Source organism: Pantherophis guttatus, chromosome 2, assembly GCF_059756535.1.
Source record: "Pantherophis guttatus breed Tessera chromosome 2, ASM5975653v1, whole genome shotgun sequence".
NCBI classification, from domain to species: domain Eukaryota; kingdom Metazoa; phylum Chordata; class Lepidosauria; order Squamata; family Colubridae; genus Pantherophis; species Pantherophis guttatus.
The window spans coordinates 132,049,380-132,068,708 of record NC_142064.1 but is presented as its reverse complement, the minus strand read 5'-3'; the positions used below and the strand labels follow the sequence as shown (position 1 = coordinate 132,068,708).

At 42.5% G+C, this 19,329-nt stretch overlaps 3 protein-coding genes and 1 long non-coding RNA gene across 12 annotated transcripts in view; 3 read left to right on the top strand and 1 right to left on the bottom strand.

Annotated features, from left to right (window-relative positions):
- Positions 1–8,458, top strand: part of HOXC5 (homeobox C5) — a 73,508-nt gene extending 65,050 nt beyond the window's left edge. Inside the window, exon 3 of the mRNA XM_034419109.3 lies at positions 7,946–8,458. The gene's annotated coding sequence lies outside the window, so the exon portion shown is untranslated. The remainder of the gene's footprint in view (positions 1–7,945) is intronic.
- HOXC4 (homeobox C4) overlaps positions 1–8,458 on the top strand; it is a 46,412-nt gene extending 37,954 nt beyond the window's left edge. The window contains exon 3 of the mRNA XM_034419102.3: positions 7,946–8,458. The gene's annotated coding sequence lies outside the window, so the exon portion shown is untranslated. The remainder of the gene's footprint in view (positions 1–7,945) is intronic.
- Positions 1–19,329, top strand: part of LOC132711019 (homeobox protein Hox-D3-like) — a 170,958-nt gene that overhangs the window by 84,215 nt on the left and 67,414 nt on the right. Inside the window, exon 1 of one of the 7 annotated variants that reach the window (XR_015732408.1) lies at positions 14,586–15,030. The exons of 5 other annotated variants lie outside the window; for them this stretch is intronic. The gene's annotated coding sequence lies outside the window, so the exon portion shown is untranslated. Of the gene's footprint in view, positions 1–14,585; positions 15,031–19,329 lie in introns of those variants that run through there. One more of the 7 variants, XM_087886762.1, reaches the window with a different exon arrangement.
- LOC148115328 (uncharacterized) lies at positions 10,420–14,761 on the bottom strand. 3 transcript variants are annotated; one of them, XR_015732415.1, is made up of 3 exons: positions 14,137–14,761; positions 13,103–13,230; positions 10,420–11,436 (listed from the first exon to the last, which is right to left on the bottom strand). It is a non-coding gene; the product is annotated as an uncharacterized LOC148115328 (long non-coding RNA). The 3 variants fall into 3 exon arrangements; XR_015732416.1 differs by having other exon boundaries at positions 13,584–14,299; XR_015732414.1 differs by having other exon boundaries at positions 13,713–14,297.

Below are 19,329 nucleotides of genomic sequence, written 5' to 3'. Positions count from 1 at the left end.
ACGTATGTATGTATGTGCCTAGCTGTAGGAGTAATTACATGAGCCAGAAGGAAAGATAGAAGGATACCTATAGCAAGGATTGCTTATAGACTCTGACCTGATTCCTATTAACTCCATTGCTAGACAGTTTGAAGAGGGACCCAGAGACATATTTATTTACCTTAGTTTATCTTGGAAGAAGACAATGGCAAGTCACCTCTTTGCTGTTGTTAATAAAATGTATCACCCCTAATATCTTTATAATAGAGTCGGCAGTAACTGTCTGCTTTTGGCTAATCTTGATTAAGCTAAGCTAGGTTGGATCTGGATAATATTTCCGTAGGATACCACCAGGAAAGGCTAGGGTTATAAATTAGACTGGGAAGCTGAAAAAAACACCCCAGAAGAAGGCATGGTAAATCATGTAAGAGTTTGCCTTCAAACATGCCATATAAATCTTTTCAATAAATAATTTAATAGAAAAACATGAGCTATTGGGCTGGAGCCAGATGGAGTATTGTATGAATGAAAAAGTGCCTCTTCTTCACAGATGTCACCAAGAACCAGCAAGTGCATCTAACTAAAAAGGACCAGGGATCTTCACTGGTTGTCTTTGTAGCCCATTGTATCATTTCTGGAAGGAGCTTTGGTGGCTCCTTGGCAGAGTTTGAAACAACAAGGCAGGAAAATATAAGAAACCTCACCCTACCCCTTCCAAGCCAAGCAGAAATCTCCCAATCTTGATCTAACTTATTAGTTACCAAGCTGGTGTAGATACTATGAGATTAAAATATTGATTTCCTACATTTATATGGATGCCAATCAACAAGGGGACTCTGAACAGCTTACAAAAGAAAAACAGTATCTAACAAAAATGCGAAACCACAATACATTAGACCAGCTAAAAATAATTATGAATGAAGAAATCCTCAGTTTATATTAATATTAATATTATATTAACCTTGCTATGGTATGTTTAGGCCTAGATAAAATACACTACCTCAACTCCCTGTATCTAAAATATGGTTAATGTGGGTCTAAGGCAGTGATAGTGAACCTTTTTGGCACCGAGTGCCGAAAAGGTCGTGTGGAAACATCGCACGCACATGTGCGCTTGTCAAGTCCACGCTCCGGAAAAACCAAACTTCCGGGTTCTAGCGCGCATGCCCGCCTGGCGATCAGCTGGCCGGCACGCATGTGCCCACTGATTTTTGGCACTGCCAAAGGACAGCTGATTGTCCCGCGCAAATGCGCGCCAGAAACCCAGAAGACAAACAGTCAAGGCTGCGCGTGCTGGGCGTCATGGCTTCATGTGCCACTTTGGGCATGCGTGCCATAGGTTCACCATCACGGGTCTAAGGGAGCAACCCCTGAGATAGTAGATTTTGAAACTGATTTTATATGCCAGCACTGCACCTTGTAATTGCTACAATAAGTTGGGGCTGATAGAAACAAAAGTCATATTGAACCATTTATAAAGTGATCCTAAACATGCTTACTCAGATTTCAGTGTACTTGGGTGATCTGATGCTAAACTGAAAAAAACTAGTATAGTATTTCTTCGTATTACAATATTTCTAATTTTTCTAATATTACAGTATTTCTAAAAATTGTAATTCTATGTCCAAGAATTATAATTTCTAAAAATATTGTATCAGGGTTTTTTTAGCCGAGTCCAGCTGTCCTGAAATTGGGACTATGTGAAATAACTAGTTGGTAGAAAATAGGAATTCAATTCAGTGATGTGGAGTAAGAACATTTGAAGTTACAAACCAACTCTTTGTGATGATGGAAACTACATACAGTTTTAAAGTGAATCATGTTTGTCACAAACAAGTTCCACTTATGTTAGTAGGTCTGTAAAAAAAAAAAAAACAGCAGGGCAAGCCTATCTCTGTTATTTATTGATCTTTCTGTGGGCTTGTTTGAATATTTATTGTATTACCTGATCACTGCAAAATTAACTGTGCATACAACAGCTTATATATTTGCTATGAATAATGAAGGAATCTTCCTATTGAGAGGAGATGTGGTACTTGGATAAATGAAATCATAGGTGAAATTTGATGACATGGGAGAAAACCTGAGAGCCAATTTGTTGTAGAGGTTAAGCCACCAGGCTAGAAACTGGGAGACTGTGAGTGCTAGTTCCACCTTAGGCACCAAGCCAGCTGGGTGACCTTGGCCAGTCATCCTCTTGCAACCCTAGGAACCTGTATTGGCAAACCACTTCTGAAAAACCTTGCCGAGAAAACTGCAGGCAGTTGCCAGGAGTCAACACTGATTCAAAAGCACAAAAAAACAAACTCTGGAACAACAGAGAAAGCAAACTTCCTCTGCCACTGATGTCCCAGCCTTTCAAATATTTGATGATGTACAATTTATCTTCTGTTGCTTCGGGATGGGATTCAAACAAGTAGTCAGAAATTACAAGCAAAAAAGATTTACCTAAATCTTAAGGTAAACAGTGAAATGTGCCAGACACATAGCATGCATAGTGTGGAGTTATGCAAAGCATCGAGTCTTATATACTATTTATTTAAAAGATTTATATGGCTACCCATCTTAAGCAACTTTGGACGGCTGGCAACAATGTAAAATAGAAAATACAAATAGCTTGGATATTGTGCAGACATCCTTGCCGTGGAGTTGGTAATGACTGCAGCTGTCTGCTAGGTGTGTGCTCAGTGGCAGGCTCACATATGCTGCCACATAATATACTAAATGATCCACAGGGATGGTGGAATGCAATCTTGCATTAAGGTTAGTTTTCCTGGAAGTCGGTGTATTCTAATAGGCAGGCAGCATTTTCCTAGAGCAAGTCAGAATATGAAGCTTAATCGGGCAAATAGATGGGAGGGAAAGAGAGACCCCAGAGAAGTGAAACGAGGATGACTCTCTTCTGAAATGAGTACCAAGCAATTCTTTCAAATCCACCATCAAGTAGCTTCATTGTCTTCAGTTCAGGAAAAAAAGTATCTTTTTAACACCCATAGGTGGAAATAAGAAATCCTATCTAAAATCATCAAAACATTAGGAGCACCTGCTTAAGTCCCACTGGCTCTCAGTGACATTTAATCACTTGATCAAAGTTAAGCACGTGATTAAGAATCCTTTTGGGGGGGAGGGAGGGAGGTGAATTTAAGCAGGTGCTTAAAGACCACTCTCTTGGTGATGAACTACAATGGAATATAATTGGGGAAGAGGAGGAGGAGGAGGAGGGAATTGGGAGAGAAGAAAGTGATGGGGAAGCCACTTTCTGGCATGAGAGTTTTATATCTCTCCCAGAAGACTTACATTTCTGTTTTTCATTCCAAAGGTGCTGTTCAAAAGGCAATTGGACTTTCAAGAAGTGGCTGAGAAGCGAAATGTTTTCAAGGGAACAAAACAAACAAACAAACAAGAAAGTCCAGTTGCCTTTTGAACAGCAGCTTTTGGACAACCATGACTTGGATGACTGAGAATAGACACTTTCTGTTTTTAAAATACTGTGTACAATAAAAAGAAAAGAATCTGGAATCCAGGTAATAGAACAGCTGGAGTGCTCATCCCCATTAATCCATTTCCTCCCAATGTGAAGCAAATAGAAAACCTGTCCCAACCCATATTAGTCTCCAGTTGTTTTAGTCAATGGTACCTGATCACTGCTAGTGCCCTCAGGATCTGAAGTCTACAACATCTAGAGGGCTTTAGTTTTCCTAATCCTAGTTTGGATAGACAGATAATCAGGTGATGGATTGCACTAATACAGGTAGTCCTTGACTTGTGACCACAATGGAGTCCAAATTTTCCATTGCTAAACAAGACAGTTGTTAAGTGACTTATATATATATTTAGGGTGTTTGTATGTAGGTCTTTGGTTATTCGGGTTTTCTCCCGCGTAAAAATTGGAAGTGTCTTGGTGACGTTTCAATGAAGTCTCATTCGTCATCTTCAGGCTGGTGTTTTCGGCTTCGTGCTTCTAGGAGCAATGTGTGATCGCAGCTGTTTCTTCCTCCAGTTAAAAGGAAGAAACAGCTGCGATCACACATTGCTCCTAGAAGCACGACGCCGAAAACACCAGCCTGAAGATGACAAATGATACTTCATCGAAACGTCGCCAAGACACTTCCAATTTTATCTGCCTCCCACCAAGTGCTCCCTCAGCAATCCCGAGCTAGGGCCTTATGCCAAAGAATTTTGGATTTTAGAAAGCTGAATATTCTTACTGAAAATAGGATAAACTTCCACCTGAAGTTTATACTATATTCAGTAAGACTATTCAGCGTTCTTCTATTTCTAGAAGAAGTGAAAATATGACTATAATATTGGTATTGTCAGAAACTTATTATTGGAAAGGTGAATATACAAAATAAAAAGTGAACACTGTTTTAAATGGTAGTTATATATGTAAGGATTCTTCCAGCTGTGTATGTTTGGCATTTCTCATTATATTCTTGCTACCGTAGCCAGTGATAATGGCAATTTGTTTCAAAACATCTGGAAGGCACTTATTGGAAGACCAATTATGAATGACAGGACTATGGTTTCATGGGCAAAATATAAACTTCCACTGAGTTAATATAGTAATGTACCAATTTGGTGTCATGGTCAGAAAGTTAGCATAAGATTAGAAAATCCTAGATTAAAATCTGTGCTAATTTTGAAGTTGTTACTGTGTGACCTTGAATAATCTCCCCCTCCCTCTCCACTTTAACCTCCTCTCTAAGTTAATTGGAGACTATATGCAGCTGTAGTACAAATATATGAAGAGTCTCCACAGATATTCACCAGAAAAATGTACTGTTATCTATGGAGAATGGATTAGTTGAAGAGTCCTGCTAACTACTCTGCCTTCCTATATATTATTATGGGTGGATAACATTAAAGCATAGCATACCTGATTTTGCAAATTACAGCCATCTGTGTACAGCATGTATCTTCTAATGCTTACATGCTCCTACACAATGGCTTTTTCAAGTTCTAAAATCAGAACAGGTTGTTTCTAAGCGCACATAGGATTGTAGGATTAAGGTTGGTTGATGCAGAATAGCCCCATAATAAAGCTGATTTTGTTAGGTTCTGCAGAATATAATATGATCCAACATGGATTTGAGAATGTTTCTGATGTCAATAGTACTTTAGAAACAAGTTTTAAGTTTCACATAATGCTGTGCCAAAGCCTGCTTAATGATTTCCTCCCCGTGTAAAGCATTTTCTGCGTTTCCACTTTATTTGTAGGGTGCTTGAAAATTAATTTTGTATTTCTTAGGTAGCATTTTTGGATTTATTGTAAACGTCTTAGGAGAAATTAAGCTGATATGCTTTCTATTACAGGTAGTCTTTGACCTATGACCACAATTGAGCCCAGAATTTATGTTGCTAAGTGAGAAATGTGTTAAGTCAGTTTTGCCCCATTTTACAACTTTTCTTGCCACAGTTGTTAAATGAATCACTGCAGCTGTTAAACCAGTAACATGGTTGTTAAGTGAATCTGGCTTCCCCATTGACTTTGCTTGTCAGAAGGTCACATTGACCCTGGGACATTCAACTGTCATAAATGTGAGTTGTCAAGCATCCAAATGCAAATCACATGACCTGGTGAATGCTGCAATGGTCATAGGGTATAAAAATAGTCATAGGTCACTTTTTTCCATTGAAAAAGTGCCATTGAAACTTTGAATGGTCACTAAATGAACTGTTCTAAGTCAAGGACTACCTGTAGTCAGTCTTCTCTCCATTATTTGGAAACCTCCCTGATGACTCCTGCTTTCTGATTTAAAGAAACTGCCCAGGAAGGATCTTCCTTCTGTTGCAAATGAATGGAAGGGGTAGAAAACCAGGAAGGCTAAAAACTGCTGGTAGAAATGATGGGACAATGAAAAATTGGGCACTACCACCAATCCTGAATAGCAGTGACCATCTCATTATTAAATAAATGTAAGTACCTCATGCTTTGCCCTGAGAACTTAAGATAAGTTCTTCTCCTGTGAAATAACATTGAAAAATATTTTTTTCCTATCACCAACTTAAATGGGAAGTGGCAGGCAAAATTTTACTTGTTTGTTTATAAAATTGTAGGCCACCCATCTTACCTCAAGGTAACCCTGGGCAGTTTACAATCATAAATGCATATATTTTTTTCTTATATAGCATTATTTTATATTTCTAATTCAGACAAGGTCAGCATTCAAGTAGGACTTTACCCTTCATCACTACTGGGCATCAGCTGTTTCTGATATCAACAAATACCAGCATGATAATCAGTTTCAAAGTTTAGTACTACAGATCATGCACTTTAGCTGAGCATCTGTTGTACACACATGAGGTCTAATTGACCTGTGAGTATCACGCCGAGCCCATGTGTCAGCCAAACACAGGCACACAGCTGAAGCATAAACAGCCTTCAGGTTGATCCTAGGCAGAGTAAGATATAATCAAAGCCTGTGGTGATATGGAGTAAAATGTAAGTCTCCCTTTCTCAGAAGTTAGCATTCCTGTTGATTTGAAATAATCAGGATCATACCAGTTGCTTGAAATCTTATCGCCTAAGGAGGGAAATGGAACTTTTATCAATGCAGCAGGGCAGTGGATTTCTTGGTGTAAGGTCCCAAATCCAGTAGCTACGATCTTAAAATGCAAAGGATGGGAAGGGCAGAGAGAGACACACACAGCTCAGGATGAATGGCTGACTCACTTTCATGCCAATTTCCTTTCACTTTTCTCTAACAGAGTAGGCCTTTAAAAGCTCCACACCTTGGCTAGCTTTTTAAGAGGTAAGCTCTTTCACCACCAGCCCTTAATGAATTTGTTTTGCCATCAATAAATCAGAATTAGTATGAGCAATTTCCCATTGCTTCCCCTCCCCAATCTCTCCCAGAACTTTCCCTTGCTCCCTCCAATGCTGGAGGGACTGATGTATGGTTCTACTAAGTTGGCCAATAAACATACTGCTCTTAAGCAAGTGCTGCCCTTTATAAAGTTGCCAGCTGTAGGTTCTTTGCAAAGCGGTAGTAGATTATAGATGATCCTGGATGTGTTAAATGCCCTTGGTTGGCTTTATCCACCCTGGAAAATATTTACTCGCCTTGCAATTCTTTAAAAGCTGCTACCATAGGAAGATAGTATTTTACCCTGGGGTGTGCTACAAGAAAGCCTCCGTGCCCTTTGATTAAAAGTAACTTCAGTTGAACAGAATATGTTGATCCTTAGAAATTGGTTCATGACATTTTCTAGCCTCAGTGGAATGTGATCAATACAGTTATGTATTACCAGTTCTGCAGTTTTTCACAGTGGTGTCCACAGTACATTTTCTAAATGCCTAGGATGTCAAAGATACAGGGGCATCTGGGTGAGCTTGTCTGGATTATCTGTATGTGGAAATTACTGTCAAGATTGCTTTTACCTATAGACAGCAGGTACAATATAGTGACGGTATGGTTTGACGTTGAGGTCCATCCCAGCCCGCTTAGCAAATTAGCTATCTCCCAGTTACATTTAGCTTTTTCTAGTTTAAGCGTTAAGAAATGCTCTTTAGTGTGTGATTATTTGATTAGCAGGTTTAGTGTGAAGGTCCTTTAGTCAAATCTCTGAATTGAGTCAGTTTTCTGAATCAAATCATTGAACAGAATTGGTTGGCTTCAAATTGATAAGATGGGTTTTTGCTTTTGCTTGAGTTAAATCAACAATTCATATGGGATTTAATTTTCCAAATCAGCGATTAGAACTGGATCAGATCCTTCTTGCCCAAGCCTATCATTCCCCCCTCCTCCTCCTCCTCCTCCGCTGTTTCAGTGCCAAAGCAGGGCTAACCACTAGATAAAGAGTTCACATTTCTTAAGGAATTATGGGAATCCAGCAAGGAACTGTCCATTATCCATAAATCTAAGACAAAACCATTTGGAAGCATTAAATCAATGTTGTATTATGTCCTGCTAGCAATTGTGTTGGTGAAACTGAATACTGTCTCTGTTTATACCGTTCACAGAAATATGTCCAGGGTAGGTAGGAGAGCACCTTCTGAAAAGGCATTCCATGGCTTACTTCCCTGGATGCTTGGCCTAAATAAAAGAGGACTGGGATTATAAAGAGTACTTGTCCCTTTGAAGATTGCCCAGGGAACTGAACTTCAGGACTGACCTCCAGTATAGGAGAAATGCCATGAAGATGTTGACTAGTTATTGTACTAGGAAATGAAGCAGAAGTTTCCAGATCCAGTATCAGTCCACCAATTTGAAACTCATATTTCTATGCAGTGGTTAACGTGCTCACTTCTATATATTTGGCTGCCAAAACCAGAGGATTTTGTGAAAGCTGATGTCAACTTCTGTCCAATGGACAGAATCCTAGTTGCATTTGAGCAATAAAGTGTTCAATTTCTTTCCCTCTCTCTCCTGCCTCTCTCTCCCCCCCCCCCGTTATTCCATTGTTCCTTGGGTTATGTTGTTGTTATGGCAACAGCTAAGATAATAAACTTGTAATAAACTTGGCATCAAATTTATCACCTTGTTGGATTTGAAAAACTGTAGGCTAAACAGCAAGATCTCCGCAGCAGTCTGCACGAGCACTTCCACGGGTGGTAGGATTTGGGTGATGGCGGCTACGCATTTTGGAACAACTGAGCAACTGTCTTCTGCATGTGGTATCTTAACTATGCCTTCTTCCCATTAACATCGCTGATGTCCATCTGTGGGAGGTGTCATCATTTTTGGATTCTCTTTCTCTCTCCCTCACATGCACATACACACCAGCACACCCTGTGCATGTGGGAGGGGATATTCCTTTGGCTCCTTGCTTTAGTTGTGGAAATAACTAAGGTTATAAGGCTATGTGCAGTGTATGCAGAACTCCACCAGCAAGCATTCATTCATTCATTCACATTGACTTGCCTCAGCCTCATCAAGCCCACCACAGGAAAAGAATACACTCTGGGCTGAATGGTTTGGGGGCCCGGCTAGTGAAATTCATTCTCTTGAATGAGAATGATTGCTCTGAAGTGCTTATGTGACAGAATAAGTCTTCAATCTACTGTAGGTGTGAAAACTACTCTGCGTTTTAAATATGGTTGCCTAGTTCTCTATGAATTTTCTTGCACAGGCTTAAACGGCTTGATCTTTAGTGGCATCCAGATGAAATCCATGAAATCCACATTTGCATTATTTTTAAAGACTCTGGAGCATTTTTCTAGGACTGGTGCTCAGCAGCAGATGGTATTGCTGCTACTTTCATGAGTGATCCATTAGCTGATGCCTTTGCTACATGCACATGGCTATATATACCCCGCCAGAAAGTGTTTCACCTAAAAAAAAAAAAAAAAAAAGCAGCAACAAGATCTTTGCCTTTCTTGGGTTCATTTTTTTATTCCTATTTCAACCAGCAACAACAACAACAACAAAAAAAGGATTTCATGACACGATGCCTGAAATTATGCAGCCAGTTTCAGCCACAGTATATGGGACAGCGACCTCTGCCCATGAGGTCATCTTCTCAGGATTAATATTTTTTACTCCATACATTGCAGAATAGGGCAGCAGCAAATTTACATGGGTGTGGGAAACGATCAAAGATATTCTTCACCTGCTCTGACCCAAACCATTTCAAACTGGAAGTTTAACTCTTCTATTTATGCATTGGCTTTTCATTTGCATCACAAACTAAATTAGCAAAGCAATTCAGTGTCGTAAAAGGCTGCCTTTGCAGATGTTAAAACCTCATGGCCGTTTTAAGATAAAGCACTTGTTTTAAATCTCTGGATCATATAATTAGAAGTTTTCTGTTGTCTTGCATACTGCAATGACTCCAGATTTTCCTGTGGTTCTCCCTCCCACCCCAATTTTGGGAAACCAATGCTAAGCAAATGATGGGAACAGTAGACCCCTTGCCATATTCTAAGCTCCTGATTTCCTTATGGCTCCCCCCCCAACCCCAATTTGGTTATAGGGAATGGGACAAGGATATAATAATGGAGGATTTCCATACCGGATAGCATATTGAATGAATCTAGTTTTTGTTTTTGCAATTGGGTAGCCTACAAAATTATATAGATAGGGAAGGCCTAAAGTGATCGCTTCCCTTCCTATTTATTACTATCTCTCTGCTGAAATATCTATTCAAAATGAAACCTCATGGCCATATCTAGTAAAATCAAAGCGTGTTTTCATTCAAAACATGTACAAGAAACACATTAGCCTGATTTCCAGTCAGAATGTATGTATACGGCAATTGAAATCTAAAGTTCTAAAGCAGGATGGCTATGTTTTACTTTAAAAGCTGCCAGTAATATAGTGGGAAGCAATTCATTAAAGAGACATAGTACCTAGGAGGTTAAAGAAATTCATGCCCACTCCTAGCTGCAATTTCCATTGAGATATGACAGTGCTTGCCAAGAAACCATTCAGTCTGCAAATCTTAGAAAGCAGTTTTAGAGTTTCAGCTATAAATAAGCACACCTTAAGAAATGTCTCAGTACCAAGAGATTTATTTCCTACTAAAAATGCACATTATTTAAATTTGGCACATAATTTTCGGCAGCAAAACATTTATTTATTTAGCTAATACTTCTGTATCTTGGCATTAAGGGCTCAATACTCTTTATAGCAGTTCAACCACCTTTTCCCCAATTTATCCTTGCTAAATCATTAGTGCTTAGCTTCCCCTCCCCCACCATGGCTGAGCAGGATCCTGTCCTTGGGTCTCCCTGAGTTCCAAATCAATATTCCAATTCTTAACATCTCTGATCTCCCTTATGGTCCTAAAACAGCAATTAAAAGTTTTCTGAAGAGAGACATTACAAGGATCTTTAATCACAGTAGAGGTAAAGCGTTGTTGTTAGAAAGACGCATAAAACGACTGGCTCAGTCAAGAAACCCTGAAAAATTGTCCTTCTAACCACTGTTGCAAAAAGAGTTGGAGAAGGTCTCCCCTGAATTATATCTCTCCCATCCCCCCCTCCACACTAAGTTAAAACTGTATTGGGCAGATCTTGAAAGCAGTGTGTGTAAATGGGAGGGAGGGAGGAAGAGTAAAGAAAGTAAGAAAGAAAGAAAGAGAAAAAGGAAGAAAAATTAAAGGCACTCCAGACAATTGCTCATTTTGTAATGAGTTATTACTTTAAAGGTCATTAGAAAGGATAAGGGCGGCCATAAAACCAGCCTGGCTAGTATACTTTCCCTATTGAGATGATCATTATTGGCTTATTAATCTGCAATAACGTTGAATTATACACAGTAATAAATAGGGAAAAGGTTGACTTGGAGTTTTAAGTATGTTATGGATCTCCAAGTGAACATTGCAAAGCAGCAAGGCTCCCTTGGAATGAGTGGCACATCTTCCCAAAGCATTTGATATCCTTTCCGGTTCTGTTTCACCTTGTTCTCTATTCCCAACTCCCCCAGGAATGTTCAGTTCTGCCAGTCTTGTTACACTTTTCCATTTTCCAATGAAGAGTATATTCATGGGCTGGATTGCCCTGATCAACTGCTAAAAAAAAAAAAGTAAACAAAATTAGTTACTGGAATATCCCAAGGTTGTAAAAGCCTCTTTGTTTTCCTCTGCCCAATGAAGCATTCTAGATTTACACAAGAAGAGTGTTTGGTCTGGAGAATTAAAATGCTAAAGCATATCTAATCTGCCCTGAGAGATCCAAAGTACACACATACTTGCTAAGTCAGCTTAAAACACCTTGGCGCGCTCTCTCTCTCTCTCTCTCTCTCTCTCTCTCTCTCTCTCTCTCTCTCTCTCTCTCTCTCTCTCTCTCTGTGTGTGTGTGTGTGTGTTTGTACTTAGGATCACACATCTTTGTTAAGGAAATGCAAAGAGGCCTTGAAAAATTAGCAAATAGGACTTTCAGAAATGGGGTCTTGTTGTAAATCTTACTCTCAGTTTCATTCCCCCCCCCCCAGTCAAGGTAGCGTGTGTTTAGCAACCTCCTTTAGAACAAAGTGCACCCCAAATATATTTTAGTTTATCGTTATTTGAGACCCAGTGCACTGCATTTGAAAGAAAGTTGTGCTTTATTTTGAAAATAATACCGAATGAGGTGTAGAAGCAAAAAATAACAGCAACAATACAGGCTCTTGGGAGTAAGCACTGTTGGAGGACTTCCTTTCAAGTAAAGATAGGTAGGCAGGGTGTGGGGGTGTTATATACTGGGGTACTTCCTCCCCCACTAATTATGCTTCCTTTAAAACTTCAATTTTGCTCATCCAAGGTGGCAAAACTTCAGTGCCTAAAACATAAATCTTGTAAAGTAATCCTGAAGCCGAGAAACTCCTCAGAAAATGAAACCCTGCTCTCTTTCGATTCCTTTAAAAAAAAAAAAAGCTATAAATATAGAAGATATAGAAGATATAGACATAGATATAGAATTAGATAGAATTATAGAATTATAGATATAGAAATAGTAAATATAGATATGATAGATAGATAGATAGATAGATAGATAGATAGATAGATAGATAGATAGATAGATGATAGACAGACAGATAGATCTTCCACCTAAAACGATTGTAATGATAAAGACCCCACAACCGGATGAGCCCAACCAAGTTTGCGTTACTCAGACTGATGGCTGAAAAGGTATACTAAGTGCCCCCCCCCCCCCTCCGACTTCAAATGCACGAGCTAATGCCCGGGTCTTGCCTGATCTCTCTCTGCTCCCCATCTTCAGTGGGGCAAGGGCAGAGGGAAGGAAGGGAGAGTCAACACCCCCACCCCGAACCCCAAAAGGAAGGTACAACTAAATCTGGGATTAATGTCCTTCCCTTCTGCCGCCAGCCAGCGAAACCTCGCGTTTTGTTGCCAGGGCTCGGACAGCTGATCATCGCCGCGCTCTGCAAAGGTTCCGGGAGCTCAGCATCCGAATGGCAGCGCGTAAGGCCAACTCTGACCGCGGAGAAGGATGCTTGCAACCCCAGCCTCCCCACCCCCCCATTTTTTTCTTTTTTCTTTTTGGAGGCGTCCGCTTTATCTCCTCTTCCTCCCCTTCCCCTGGCCTTCCCTCCTCCAAACAACCCTACCTAAAAAAAGAAAGGAGAAATACAAACGCCACACCTCCACGCGCGTCTCTGGTTGTGAATCATTCTTTCTATCCAGTTTACCAGGTCAGGTTAAAAACAACAACAACAACAACCACACACACACACACCCATCCACGTGTTCTTCTTTGGGCTGTACGGCTTCCTTCGTCTCCGTTCACCAGCCCCAACGCAGCCGTTTTCTCCGAAAACTCCGGATGGCTTTGGATCTGTCAAAAGAACTCCGGAGAAATCAAACCTATAAGGAAAGATGGAGCGAGGGAGGAGATTATAAAGAGAAAAATCGTACCAAGTGAAACACGTAGCTCTCCCCCTCTCTTTCTCTTCTCCCCTGCCCCAAACGTAATTGCTCCTTTTGTGCCAGGAGCTGGCACACTCGGGTTGCTGTAGTCGGAGTTTTCCACGGGGAAGCAGAGGGCAAATTTCTAGCCCGCTCTTTTTAATTCCCCACCATCATCGCCCCGGTTCCCCAGTCCCCAATATTTTTTCCCAAATCGCCTCGGCTCCGAGTTTCTACTATTCTCTGTCCTTTAGGCCTTTCTATAAACCGCGCGTCCCGCCTGTGGGAAGCGTGGGCAAAGGAAGATCCACCCCGAGATCCACAGAGCGGTGCTTTAGGGAGAGTTGGGACTTCATCAAAACCCTTTCCTACATCTTGGATAATTTCTTCCCCGCCCGCGCTCTCTCCAAGGGGTGGGGGGGGGAGGAGGAGGAATTAACCTGGCGAAAGGGCTCCTTAAGCGGTAGAAAGTGCAGCAAAGCTAGGATCGCTTTCCCTCTGTTTTCCTCTCCTTGTTTACAGCTACCGAAGGCAAAAGAGAGCCATAAATCTTAAGGCAGCCCACAGAGACAAGTGCATTTGTATGCATCGTTAGAACTAGCTAATACCTAAACCCATTAGCGAGCCATGTAGAATTCCAGTTTCCGGTGTCCATTAACTGACAGTTAAATTCTAGAGGAAAGGCCAGGACGATTAACATAAGCTATATCCATCATATTGTTTGTCATAATAGATTAGTCAACGATGGATGTGCGTGCGTGAAACTTTCTCTTTTCTTTTCTTTTCTTTTCTTCCCATCCTTGGTGCCGGGCTAATTTTCCAAACAAGGACCCGCGATATTTCGGCCCGCCTCCTCCCACGCACCCAAGGCTCGGATGCTTCAGATAGCGAGGGGAAGGGAGAGCATCCATTGCGCGCCTGCGGGCAGGTCGCTTCCAAGAGCGAGCGTAGGGAAGAGGGATGGATGGAGGCAGCGCCTCAAGATGAAACCCAGAGCGAGAGGGAAAGTGGGGGGGGGGGGGGGGAGAAGGCAAACGAGCCCAAGGAGAACCGCCTGCCAATGAGAGACTTGTGTGTGTGTGTGTGTGTGTGTGTGTGTGTGTGTGTGTGTGTGTGTGTGTGTAGGGGGTGTCGATTGGGAAAATCAGAGTGAGAATCCGGCTGCCCAGGGGCGGCCAGGTGCCCGATTGGCCCTTCCACACCCTGGGAGGTCACCGGTTTTATTCCAAGGCGAGAGCGCAAAAGGGTTGGCGTCCTTTTTCAGCTGCGTCGCCCTTCTGGTTGCCAGGCGGTTCCGAATTTGATTTGATTTTACTTAAAGGGGCAGGGATAGCAAGGGTAGTAAGGGATTCCCCCCCCCCCACGCCCCAAGATTAACGTCTGCTGTCTGCTTTCTTTTTCCCCTAATGGGTCCTCTTCTCCCATTCTCGTCGCCCCCCGTGCCTTGGCCGGCTCTTTCTTGTCCCTGGTCTTTGTTGAATGACGTTGGCTTACGTGTCCCGCGTCTCCCTCCCCGGCACCAGCCCTCCTTCCCTCCCTCCCTCCCTCCCTAGCCCACCACTCCTAAGCACCACCACTCCAGGAAACCGAGCCCGCTCGCTGGTAGGAAGGCGCTGGCACTCCACCCTTCCCCCTGAGCTGCATCCCTCCCCCTCCTCCCTCCCTCCCTCCCTCCCCCTCCTCCTTGTTTGGGCTTGGCAAAGATAAGTGAACTTTTGTAGCTCTGCTTTTCCGTCTTCGCCCGCGAAAGCGTTAAAGGTAAGGGTCTGGAACTCGTAGGCAGCAGCCGGCTTTTGTAGCGGTGATTTATGGCTTCAATCTTGGTTCACCCAGAGTTCACATGGATTTGCTGCTTCTGAGAGCTAAAAGATGGTCTCACTTGACAAGTGTGACTATTCGAAATGCCTCCCTCTCTCCCTCCCTCCCTCTCTCTCTCTCTCTCTTCTCTCTCCCCCCCGTCCCCTCCCCCCCCCCTCTAGTGCAAAATCGTTTAAAATTGAACCTTAAAGCCTCGGATTTGTTTTTAAAAGGGGCAGCCATCCAGTTTTAGGGATCCAACCGATTACATAAAGACATTTGATAGCAGATCCCTTTTAGGGGATGGATGGGTGGGTGCATGTAAGGTTGTGCACAAATATACAATAGACATGAGTGATAATGCATGGTAGGTGCCTTAGAATATATACAATACAATATCATCATACAATACAGAGAGTGACACAGGAATCCGTAGAGCAAGCGAAGTGAGGGTCTTAGAGGGGACTGGGTCGGATCCCAGTCAGCCTTTCCTCTCTCCCCCCCCTACCCCGTTCTTTTTTTCTCCCCATTTCTTTGTTGCCACTCCGACTTGGGGAGGGGGAAGGAGAATTGCGAGGCGAGGAGGATGGGAGGGAGGGAGCCATTTGAAGCTGGCCTCCTGTTAAAGCTCAGAGAAATGGGGGCGCTTCTCGCTTGGAGGGAGGGAGAGAGAGAGAGAGAGGGAAGAGCAGAGGGCGACCCTGCATTATTCGTTGCCTTTGTTCCCCCCCCCCCAAGTCTGGTGTTTCCACCTTTAAGTGTTATTAAAACAAGCTTTCCCCGCAAGACGTTTGTTAAATATATAAGCGATTGGGGATTTAAAAAAAAGAAAAGAAAAGAGGATGCTGCAACATCATGAAGCCCAGGTTTGCATAACGTGACCTGCCTGCCAAAAGTTAGCCCTTAGGGCGTTTGCTGGAATTGAACAACTCGAAATATTGGGGGGGTGGGGGGTGGGGGGTGGGAGAAGAAGAAAAGAAATGGGTGACAAATTTCGTTAGGTTGATTTAAAATACCCGTATTACTGTAGATGGATATGAGACTTGGGACGGAGAGCATCGTGCAAAGGTCTCAGAGGTCAACGGGATTTCTCCGGCGTCTAGTTTATATTTCAGAAAACCCGGAAAGCTGGATTTACTGTCCATCTAGCGATGGTACAAGGGAGAGATTCAACTTCGCTATCCAGCCGCCTCTTCCTTTGGCCGACCCAATTCGTTTTTAGGCGGGGTTAGCTCTTCATACTTATCCCATCCGAATCCATACAACCCGTCGGGGCCCCCCGTAAGATCCTTTAACTGCTTGACCATTGTTAGGATGTTCGGACAGGTTGAATGTCCCTCAATTCGATTTTGGTGGGCCTGGATTTTAGGCCAGTCGCAAATCGCCTTGCTTGTTCGGGACGGGCCAGTCGTCCAGAAAAGCCTGCCATGTCTGCTTTGCCAGCCCAGCTAAATTAAGCCGGAGTGGGGTGAGGCTTTGTCCTGCTTCAAAGCACTTTTAGTTTGCAAGGGGACCCCCGATTCCTAGGGGGCGGAGGCATTGCAACCGCGATTTCCCGGCCATATGCCTTCCCCAAAGAGACGCTCCATAAAGTTGAGCCGACTACTTCCCGGATCATTTCATCCTCAACTGGGCTCCCTAAGAACTGCGTGGGTTCCCTCGCCCGCAAAACGAACTCTTGGGATAAGCAGCCCCCTCCTCTCCTCCCTCCCTCCAGACCCTTGTCTGGTTCAGAAGTTCCGAGCCCTCCAGAGATAGTGGATCTGTTTTAGCGGGCTTCGGATCGGGTCGTACCGGCGGAGTTTTCTCGGAAGAAGGCCAGGCTGGATCGCTCGGGGTTGCCTGGATTAAATAGGGAGAAATTTCCCCCCGTAACCAAAGCCCTTGTTTACGGAAAGTATTTTGCCTTGAAGATTGGTCGGTCTTCCCCGCAAGTTTCAGCCGTCCCGTGTGCGGACATGCAGACGGTTTCTAGAAAACCTATTGCGGCTGGGGATGCATAAATCCATATAAAATAACAGGGAACCGCGGAGAGATTCTGTTAATGCAATTCAAAGCTATCCATCGTCCTCCCAAATGCTTGTCAGGTCTCTGGCAAAATTCTAGAACGAAATGTTTTAAAAAAAGAAGAAGAAGAAGAAGCCGTGGGAGGTGGAGGGAGAAAACAAATCTTCCGTTGAAAGCAAACGATGGATATTCTGGCCCGTTACAATTAGCTCAGGTGGGGGAGTTAATGCAGGAAGAAACGCGCAAGCGAGGTGGGATGAATTCCAGGTCGAATAAGTCCAAGGGGTGGGGTGGAAAGTGAGGAAGTTTAAAAAAAAAAAATTAAAAAAAAAAAAAATAAGGCCGAAAACTGGTTTGGGAGTTGCTTGGCTGACGGGGTGGTGAGACCTGGGAGCCTCCTCTTGAAAAAACCTTTTTGTCTTAAATTGTCCTGTCCCTGGGAGCATCCTCTTGAAAACATTTTTGTTTTCAATCTCTGGCCGGTGTGGGGTGGCCTGCAAAAACTCAGCCAAACTGTCGAAGCGAAGCCTTTGTACCAAACCAGCGTCCCTCTGCTGAAACGGTTTCCTTGGGAGAACTTAAAGAAGCAATCTTTTTAAATCGGTGGCCTATCTCCCTTAATCTGCTATAAATCACCATCCCTAAGCAGATCTGTAGATGTGTCACCAAAGTTTCTCTCTTCGTTTGTCTGTTCTTCTCTCTCCCTCCTGCCCCCCCCCCCTTTCTCTCTTAAGTTTTCTGTGTTCTGACTCCAAGGGGTTTCCGAATCATTTCATAGGAAAATTTCATTCAGGCAAGTAAAGGTGAGTCAAAAGGCTGTAGGTAAATGGACCTAATCCACATGATTAAGCAAGGCATTTTCTAACAATCTGGTGTGTAGGATAATCCAGAAAAAAAAAAAAACTTTAAAAAGCTAGGAAAATTCATGGAGGATAAGCTTTGCCTACAGTAGAGCTATTGGCTTGAAATAGCACATCCATTTACAGGGGCAGTTTATGACTCTAGCCAAGGCTCATTTCAGAAAAGCCAGTCTTTCCCACAGTCTCTCCTGCATGAAATTTCCAAAACTTCTGGCTACCTGTGCATGTGTGGAAATAAGATGCAGGGTCCAGCAAGGCTGCTCTCATCTCTCCCACTCCCCCCTCTGCTTTTTAAAAAGGCTGCATTAGGCAAATTAGCAGTGATTCCTATCTATGCTTACTTTAAAGTAAATCCCTTTGGTGTCAGTGTCATTTACTCCTGGAAAAGTGGACTCAAGATTGGAATTGGAATTACTTGTAATAATTTACATTGAATAGTGGTACAACTAAAATCTTATACTTAATGTGTGAAACCTATAGATATCTATTGTTGCTATCATCATCATCATCATCATCATCATCATCATCATCATCATCATCATCATCATTTTACATTGCATGGATTTTCCTTAACTGATCTTTTCTGAAATGCTATTGCTCAATTTACAGACTTAAGAACTATCTGTGAACATAATGTGACTATTTACTTGAACCATAGAATATCACCTCCCCCCACACACAATATTCTACCAGTGTGAGTGAATAAACATATTACACAATACACACGCACACGCACACAGACACACACACACATATACAAATTGCAGCCATTGTCCAATGCAAAAAAAAAAAAAGTTGTAGTTGTTCTATTGAAATCAATACAACTCAAGTTTTCTGTTGCCTTTTTACACTGGTCAGGATGATAAAAACTTGCTGATTTGTGCCCAACATAAATGAGCCATCTGCTCCCATCCATCAGCTGCCTTTTTTGTATCTCAAATGCAGTGTTAGTAGTTAGAGGCAAAGTTACCCACCCACACCTTAGTAGAGCCTGTGCAGTTTTCAAAGTTTAAATGGTCACATGCTGCTGGCGAATACGACACAGGAAGAGTAAGTGCCTATGATGCAGGGACGGCATTCGGATACTTTTTGTTGTTTTACGTTTTAGTCTTTTCACACCGTTCTGTGCATGTGCGTAAGAAAATCCTGTTTGCCAGGATGTAATCTTTAATATTACATCCTCGCAAACAGGATTTTCTTACGCACAGAACGGTGTGAAAAGATTAAAACGTAAAGCAACAAAAAGTATCCGAATGCAGTCCATTCAGTGAACATATACTGCCTGCTCAGTTTAAAAAAAGTTTGAATCATTACAATCGTAGTAAACAGTTTTTAAAAACGAACGGGCTTTGTCTGATGAAAGTGGTGAATCAAAGCTGAGTTTAGGGGGTGT